Source organism: Sciurus vulgaris (genome assembly GCF_902686455.1).
Source record: "Sciurus vulgaris genome assembly, chromosome: 3".
NCBI lineage: Eukaryota > Metazoa > Chordata > Mammalia > Rodentia > Sciuridae > Sciurus > Sciurus vulgaris.
Genome location: NC_136463.1, coordinates 71,618,612 through 71,627,610, shown reverse-complemented (window position 1 = coordinate 71,627,610; position 8,999 = coordinate 71,618,612). Strand labels below are relative to the sequence as shown.

Below are 8,999 nucleotides of genomic sequence, written 5' to 3'. Positions count from 1 at the left end.
TGCTGATTGCTATAGCTTTGTAATAAGGTTTAAAATCAGGAATTCTTAGTCCTTGGACTTTGTCCTTTTTAAAAAAAGGATTATTTTGTCTGTTCAAGTTCTCTCAAGATTCCCTATGAATTTAAGAATGAAGTCTCCTATTTCTTCTCTACAAAAAATAAGTCATTATAATTTTGATGTGATTTCATTGAATCTGTAGATCACTTTGGGTAATACTAAAAATATTAAGTCTTCAGGTTCATGAACATGAGATATCTTTTTTTTATCTTCTTTCTTTCAACAATTTTATACTTTTCAGTATTTTGTCTCCTTTGTAAGTTTTAGTTCTGTTTTATTCTTTTTGATACTATTGGAAATGGAATTTTGTCTTAACTTCCTATTTAAATTATTCATTGTTGTATAGAAAAGCAACAGATTTTTTTGTGTATCAATTTCATTTCCTAAAACTTTGCTGAACTCATTTATTAGTTCGTACAGTTTTTCATAGTTTTGAGGCTTTTCAACATATAAATTATGTCATCTGAAAACAGAGAAAATTCCCAATTTGGAAATTTGGAAAATTTCCAAAAATACTCCAATTTGTGTGTCTTGTATTTCTTTTTCTTCCTTAATTTTTGAACTGTCTCTGTATTGGAAAGAAGGTGTGAAAATAGACATTTCTGTCTTGCTCCTGATTGAAAGGAAGAGCTCTTGGTCTTTTACCGTTGGTCATAACGTTAGCTGTGGCCTTTTCTTATGTTGCCTTTGCTATGATGAGGTACCTTCCTTTTACCCACAGGTATCTTTTACTCTACAGCTTGCAAAAGTGACTTGAAAGTGACTTCAGACAACACTGACGTAGTAGCACCCTTGATGACCCTGGCACCATGCTGCTCCCGGTGACATGCTGCACAGGAGCAAAAAGGCATAGTCTTGGACTTCAAGAGAGTTGCCTTGGTGGAGGAAACAAATCTGCAGAAAGAAAAGTTGTTAACAGTGAAAATACACAAAATAAAGGAGAAGTAGCTGGTAGTCATTCTGAGGGAAATGATTTAGGGTCTGATAAACAGGATGTCTTTCTGGAAGAGGAGGAACTTGAGCTAACCAGCAGAGAGGGTTGGAGAGGGCTTTCTTACAAACGGTGTTGGGAAGCCTGTTTTAGTTCATTCTGGAATTTGCTCACTGGCCACACATCATACAGTCTTTTGGACAATCACATATAAAAGAACTAGTCTCTACCTTGTCTTTCTCCAACCTTCCCCTGCTTCACAGCATGAATCACCACCTAAAATCTTGCTCTCTGCTTACCTGGTTGCTGTGGATCACCCCATGGCAGATTGTAAACTCCATGGAAACAGTGACTTTTGTCCTTCTTGTTGAGTTGTAAACTCCCAACTTCTAGAACAGGGTACGTGTTCAGGAAATATCTGTTGAATGAATAAGTCAATGAATCAATGACTCTGGAGACCATATGTGCTGGAGATCAGTCAGAGGGTATGTGGGGTTGGGGCCAGATTTCCAGTGCTAGAAACAAGGTCTTGAAACACCAATTTTTGGAAACACTTTTGGCAGAAAGTTATATAAAAGAAAGTATCTTCTACTTTCCAAAACAAACCAACAAACTAAACTTTTGACTATTGCCTGTGGAAATTGCCCACAATGTTTGACAAATATTGTCTCCAGATGTGAAGGTTATTGGTGATTTTTTAAAAATCTGCCGGCCATACTTTTCAATATTTTGGGAAGTCTCTATAATTAATTTCTACCACTTTTATAATATGAAGCATTTTTTAATTACAAAAGGCTAAGAAAGTCAATACAGTAGTAGTGTGTAGGATAGGTAAGAGGGCAGAAACTAAAGATGGAAAACCCAGTTTTACAGAATATTCATCAAAGAAAAAAATTTACCTATATAGAAATACTTATATGCCTTGTCTTCAATACCCCTACCTCTCAAAAAAAAAAAAAAAAAAGAATATCAACAATTAACTTTTAAAAAAAAAAAAAAAAAAAAAAAACCCTACCTCTCAAGAGGCATAAGGACAGCTGGTGGCAATTGTCAGGTACAACACTTTTGTGTGTGCGTATATCATATATGTGAAAGTATGTGCATATACCTGTGCAAATATATGTGTATGCATGGGCTACATAGGATATATATGTATGTGTATGCATGTGGCATATACAGCACATACATATACCCTATTATCTCATATATATGTGTATACATATGTACAATATTATATACATATATCTGCATACACACACACACACACACACACACACGCACACACACACAGTCCTCCATATCCATGGTTTCTTCATCTCCTTGGATTCACCCAAACATGGATCAAAAATATTTGGGAAAAAGTATGTTTGTACTAAGAATGTTCAGACTTCTTCCTTGTCACTATTCATTAAACAATAGAATACAGCAACTATTTATGTGGCATTCACCTTGTATGAAGTGTGATAAGTGAGCTACAGGTGATTTGAAGTATACAGGGAATGTGGATTATACTCATATTCTACACCATTTTTTAAAAACAAGCAAGATTATTCAAAAGAATTTTATAAATTACCATTGCAGATACCTTTTTAAATTCATTGGTACTGGGAAATTAACCATCAAGAGATTGATGTGACAAGGTATTAGGAAAAATGGTTTCAATTACTCTGAAGTTTTGGTCAGCTCTTCCCATCCTGATCTGGGAAGGCAGTGGACATGGACTGATTCATCAACCCCACAGTCTAGAGATTTCAACATTTCGACAGGGTCTGCCTTGAAGGCTTATTAGAATTAAAACAAGCATCTTTAAGACCATTAGAGGTGCTCATGGAGAAATGGGTGAGTGACAGTGTTGACTCTGGCACCTGGTTTCTGCTGTCCTCCTACTACAGGAAGTATATATTTGCAGAGAGCAGCCTGGAATCATGAATGAGGAACATCTCCTGGAAGGAACGAGGATGAAAGGGATGCAGAAACTGGAAGAAGCACAAGCAGAGACAGGAATGAGCAGCACAGACTTGTTCAGGGGCAGAGGGAAACTGAGTCCACAGAGGAGAGAGCAGAAGCAGAGGCGGGAAAGTTTGAAGTAGAGAAGGTTGTGGAGGAAGACACACAAAGGAGAGAATGACAGGAAAAGATCTGACGGGGCCTCCCCAGAGGGCCAGACTGAAAGTTAAGTGGAAGAGTGTGTGTGTGTGTGTTGTGTGTGTGTGTGTGTGTATGCATGTGTGTGTGCATGTGTGTGTGCGTGTGTGCGCACGTGTGTATGTTGTATGCATGTGTGTGTGTGCGCGCGTGTGGTGCGCGTGTGTGTGTACCCTGTCTGCTCCTCTGTGATCCCCAAGCCAGGTTTCCTGAGGATGCCTAGATCTAATGGCTAAGTGTACCTGGAACCCTGGTCAGACGTCTGGGCCGTTCCTGCTGGTAGCCGGTAGACCACCCCAGTTCACAGCAGCCACAGGCCTGGTCCAGAATGAGAAATACCAAAGGGCTCCCCCAGTGTGCCTCCCAGTGAGTACCCCCAGTACTCCCTGCTTGGTCATCCAAAGTTAGAGACATCACTTCTCATTAGCCATCCCCCGCCCCTGCGCCAGACCCCAACAGGCCCTCAGAACAAAACCTCTAAACCAAACTATCAAGGCCACTGAATCCCCTAAAGCTACAGCAGATCTGGCAATCTCTGGGGGTCAGCCTGAGGGTTAGGAAAGGAAATAACGGTGGCTGCATCCTCTTCCCTGAGGCCCCAGCCTCTGGCAACAAACCTTCTCCATGAGAGCCCCTTCTAGGTTCTGAAACTGTCCCTTCTGCTCACCCTTTGGCCCTGACCAGAAGGGACTCCCTGGTGACAGATGTTAGGTCGGAAATTAGGTGACTGTAGGGGGCAAAGCTGAGCAGCCGGAACAAAGACCAGCCTGCCAAAGGTGACCAGAAAGTTCGCAGCAAGGTGGATGGAAAGTTCCACTGACCCTTCCCACCCACCTGTCACTCAACAAGACCCCCCTCCCTTCCTAGTCTATAAAAACCCTGGGCAGCCAGGGCTACATGCGATTTTCTCTGGGTCCCTATAACCCCAGGGGGCTGGGAATTTCCCCGAGAGGCAAATTCCAATAAAGCTTGCTTTGGCCACTTTCTGTCACATTTTATTTGGCTGCTAACTGTGTCCTCCGAGGACCCGCCGAGTTTACATTTGGTCCCGCCGTTGAGCCCGCGGAGTCCGTCGGAGCTTACAACAGAGACTGCAGTTGCCAGCCTCAGGACATAGCCTTACTCTTTCACAGACTGTCGGTTATATTTCATGAATCGCCCCTTCTTTATAAACTTGATCCAAAGTGCTGGTTTTGAGAGTGACTTCTGCTTCCTGCTGAAACTCCGATGTCTCACAGTAGGAGTTCATTTGCTAAGAATCATCAGGACGCTTACCCTTGATTGGTAGGACATTCTTCCCAGAGGAGATCAGCTACAGCAAGAACAAGCATTTCTTAGAGACAGGATCCATCCCTTGACCCTGTTCCACTCTGTGACAGATTGTACCCACTGTGGTCAGGAATTCCAGGTCTCTAACACCTGATCCCACATTTTATTGTCCCCAGACTAAATGGCTTTTTCAGCATGCTTGAGCTTTGAGAAATCAGTGAGGGTCTCATGAGAACATTCACTTCCTCCTCCTTCCTGATTGTGCTTTATTGATTAAAAAAACCTTATGTACTGTCACTGATTTTCTTTCTTTAGGGGAAGGGAGTGTTGGGATTGAATTCAGCAATGCTATACCACTGAACTACATCCCTGCAGCCACCTTTTTTAAAATTTTCAAACAAGTTCTCACTAAGTTGCTGAGGCTGGCCTAGAACTTTCAATCCACCAGCCTCAGCCTTCTGCGTCTCTCTAGAATTACAGGTGTTCATCATCACTCCTGGTCCTGTTACTGATTTCCTGAACCTGTTTGTTTGTTTGTTTGGTTGTTTGTTACGTGTAGGACATCTAATGTTCTCTGGACAAGAACTAACCCTATCAGAAAGTGAGAAGCAAAAAAGGTCAAACTGACACATCAACCCATGAAAACAGGATGGAGAGCCCAAAAATAAATTTGTGCATTCAATTTAATTTTCTACAAATGTTCCAAGAACACACAGTGGAGAAAGGACCGTCTTTTCAATAAATGGTGTTTATTGGGAACTGGATCTCCACATGCAAAGAACGAAGTTTAATCCTTCTCTCACATCATAGACAGGAATCAACTCAAGATGGATCGAAGACCTGAAACTATAAAATTACTACAAGAAACAGGGGAAAGCTATCCAACATAATCTGGGGCAATGATTTCTTGGATTGCACCCCCAAAGCACAGACAATGAAAGCAAAAGTAGACAAATGGAATTCCATCCAAATAAAATGCTTCTGCACAGCCAAGGAAACTACAGAATGAAGAAAACAATCCACAGACTGGGAGAAAATATTGCAAATCATACATCAGATAAAGGGCTCATACCCAAAATATGGATTCAACTAATCAATACAAGGAAATAAATGACTCTATTTAAAAAAATGGGTAAGGGACCTTAAATAGACATTGCCCAAGATATACCAATGACCAACAGACACGTGAAAAAAAATGTTCAACAATACTAATCATCAGGGAAATGGAAATTAAGGCCACAGTGTAATATTACTTCACACCTGTTAGAATGGCTATTATCAAAAAAATGAAAGATAAAAGTCTTAGGGTAAGAAGTCAGAGAAAAGGGAAACTTACTACACTGCTGAGGGGAATACGAATGAATATGGTCATTTTGGAAAACAGTATAGTGGTTCTGTAATGGGATCTATTTAAAAAGAAATTTCAATTTTTTTTCTCTCTATCCCCAGCCATTTCTTGCAATCCTGTTTATTAAGCTATTTTCTCCATCCCAACTTCCTGCAGTCAATCGTCTCATGCTGAGAACAGAAGCTGGCTATGCCCCAAAAGCTCTGGCCTGGAGCCAGGAGGGTGGCACCAAAGTCAGAGAACTGGAATTGTAACCAGTCTGGCTACATCTACATATGTATATTTCCTGGTCTTGACTTCCTATAAACTGGAATACTTCTGTAAGATAGGGGAAGGCAAATGAGCAGTCTTTCCAGTTTAGGTCAAACTGTGATTAAATTCATTTTTCCTTTTTAAATCATTTTCTCTTACTTTTGATTCAAGCAGGTAACTGAATCTTGCTGGTCAGAACCCCAGCAGCCACTAGCCTTAATTCTGGTAATAGTTTCTTAAAAAAGAAAAAAAAAAAAAAAACAGAATTATCATATGATCCAGCAATCCCATTTTTAGATATTAGCCAAATGAATTGAAATCAATATGCTGAAAACATGTCTACACTCCCATATTCATTGAAGCACCATTCACAATAGCCGAGATGTGGAATCAGCCTATGTATCCATTGGCAGATGAGCAAATATTTTAAAATGTGCTGGACACAATGGAATACTACTCAGTCTTTTAAAATGACAAAATTCCATCACTTGCAAACATGAAAGAATCTAGAAGATATTATGCTAAGTGAAATAAGCCAGGCACAGAAAGACAAATATCACATGATCTCACCTACATGTGGAATCTAAAATGTCAACCTCAGAGAGCATATGATGATGGCTACCAGAGGCTGAGGGAGGACATGGGGGCCAAGTGGGGAAAGAGAAGAGGTAGGTCAAAGTGTACAGTTTCAGTTAGACCGAAAAACTAAGTTCTGATGACCTATTTCACAGCATGGTGGCTACAGTTAAGAATAATGAATTGAGGGCTGGGGTCGTAGGTCAGTAGCAGAGCAGTGGCCTAGAATGTGTGAGGCACTGGGTTCAATTCTCAGTACCACATATAAATAAATAAAGATCCATCAATGACTAAAAAAATATTTAAAAAAGAATAATATATTGAATTTCAAAATTACTGTGAGTAAATTTAAATGTTCTCACCACAAAGATGATTTTTATGTGAGTTGATGGGCTTAATTAGCTTGACTTGCTCACTCCACAATGTATAGCTGCATCAAAACATCACCTTGTATCACGTATAGATACAATTATCCTTTGTCTATTAACATTTTTAATAAAATTAAATTTTAAAAAAGAAAGATCAGAAAGGGAGTCTTATGATTTGAAATTGAGTCATGGGTAACTGCAGCAGAGAGGAAATGTGCTCACACTGTTAAAGGGGCCTAGAGTTGGGGGCCAGAGAGAAGAAGTGAGCACAGGGTTGAGGTTGGAGGGGGATAAAAATGGCAAGTGTTCCACAAAGCTACGTGAGGATGGGCGTGATAGGAACATTCAGTACATCCTCCCTTCTGGGAATCCAGGCAGTGTAAAAATGGGACTTGGTTTGACCCACAAACGTTTTTACTTTTTAACTTGGAACAGAATTTGTAAGAGTATGAAACAGCTTGAATCTGCCCCGCTCCCCACCTGAAATTGGGAATGGCTTCTTCAGGCAGAGTGGAGACCAGGAGGATGCGACCCCTCCCAACCCTCCTCCAATACATTCCTCCATCTCTAACATCCTTTTTGGTATTTCTTTTTTTTTTTTTTTTTTTTTTTTCCTTTTAGTAATGCATTATAGTTATATATACATAATAGTTGGATTCATTCTGACAAAATCATACAGGCATGGAATTTAATTTACTCCATTTCAGTCCCCAGTGTTCCCCCTCTCCCTCATCCTCCTGCCTCCTTTACTCTGCTGGTCTTCCTTTTCATCGGTCTGGAATTCACAGTGGTATATTTACACATGCACATGGCATAATTTTGTCAAATTCATTCCGCATTTCCTCCCCTTCCCCATCACTCCTCCCTCCCTCCGTATGTCCTTCTTCTATCCACTGATCTTCCCTCTATATTTATGATATCCAACACACCCCATCCTTTTCCCTTATTTTGCTCTAGTTGTTTGGCACTCTTAAGTCTAAAGGAAGCCTTCTGTAATGCCTTTTCTTCTCCTCAGTTAAAAAGATAACAAGTTCATCTAAAGGAGAAAATATAAGATGCTGGCCCCAGAAGTCTAAGCTCCTTTTGATAGCACAAGGAGGCTCCAGGGACTGTGAAACTTCTTTCTGACAAGGACTGAGAGGAGGCAGAGCTTGTGACACTCTTTTGCTCCTTCCCCTCTTAAAAGCTTTCCTTGGTCCAGAGCTTTACAGAGATGGAATTTTGAAACATGACGTTTCTTTCATCTTCCTTCAAAGTTGACTTTGAATAAACCTATTTTCCTACCCATTTGGCTCCTATTATTTCTGAAGCAGTGAGTATTATGGCCCAGCCCATTTCCTCCCTGGGCAAGATTTTGAGCCACTGGGTAACAAGAATGTCAATGACTTTGGGTAGGGCACATACTTATCAGTTGACCAGTCCTCACTCCTCCTTATTGCCTTCCATCAGATGCATTAGTTGCTTACATGACTTGTCTGACCCTATGCTTTATCTGAGCATGTAACTCTCATATCTATACATACATATATGTTGAGAGCAAAGTCAAAGTCCTTAGCTGGGTGTGTGTGTGTATACACACTATATATATATACACATATGTATTGTGATTATATATATGTGTGTGTGTATATATACACACACATATATTGTGATTACATACACACACACACACACACACACACATATATATATAAAATCACTGGCAAGAATGAGGGACATGCCCCTTCCCTGCTCAGGTAACCACACAAGACCAGGATGCTATTCATATAGGGTCAAAATTAGAAGATGTAGTATTCCAAGATCACCCCTTTGTAAAAGAAAGGAGATGATCTGCAAGAGGGACAGTAGGAAAGACTGACAGTAAGAAAGGCAGACAATGAGGATTAAAGTTCACCTATAGACTGACTCTGTTATACTTTAACAAGCATGTTAACCAGATTGGATGGTGTGTCTATGTATGTCCTGTGCAACCCTAAATAAAATTAGATCCGTGCCTTCAGAGCTCAATCTCCGATGCCTGGGTAAGCGCACTGGGTAAGGCTAAGAAGGGTAG

The 8,999-nt window shown here is 40.4% G+C and overlaps 1 long non-coding RNA gene across 1 annotated transcript in view; it reads right to left on the bottom strand.

The window, feature by feature from the left end:
• Window positions 1–311: 311 nt before the first annotated feature.
• The window catches only part of LOC306655865, a 32,617-nt gene continuing 23,929 nt past the window's right edge, over window positions 312–8,999 (bottom strand). Inside the window, exons 2-3 of the long non-coding RNA XR_013762331.1 lie at window positions 1,288–1,406; window positions 312–951 (exon numbers count right to left, since the gene is read on the bottom strand). This is a non-coding gene — a long non-coding RNA (uncharacterized lncRNA). The remainder of the gene's footprint in view (window positions 952–1,287; window positions 1,407–8,999) is intronic.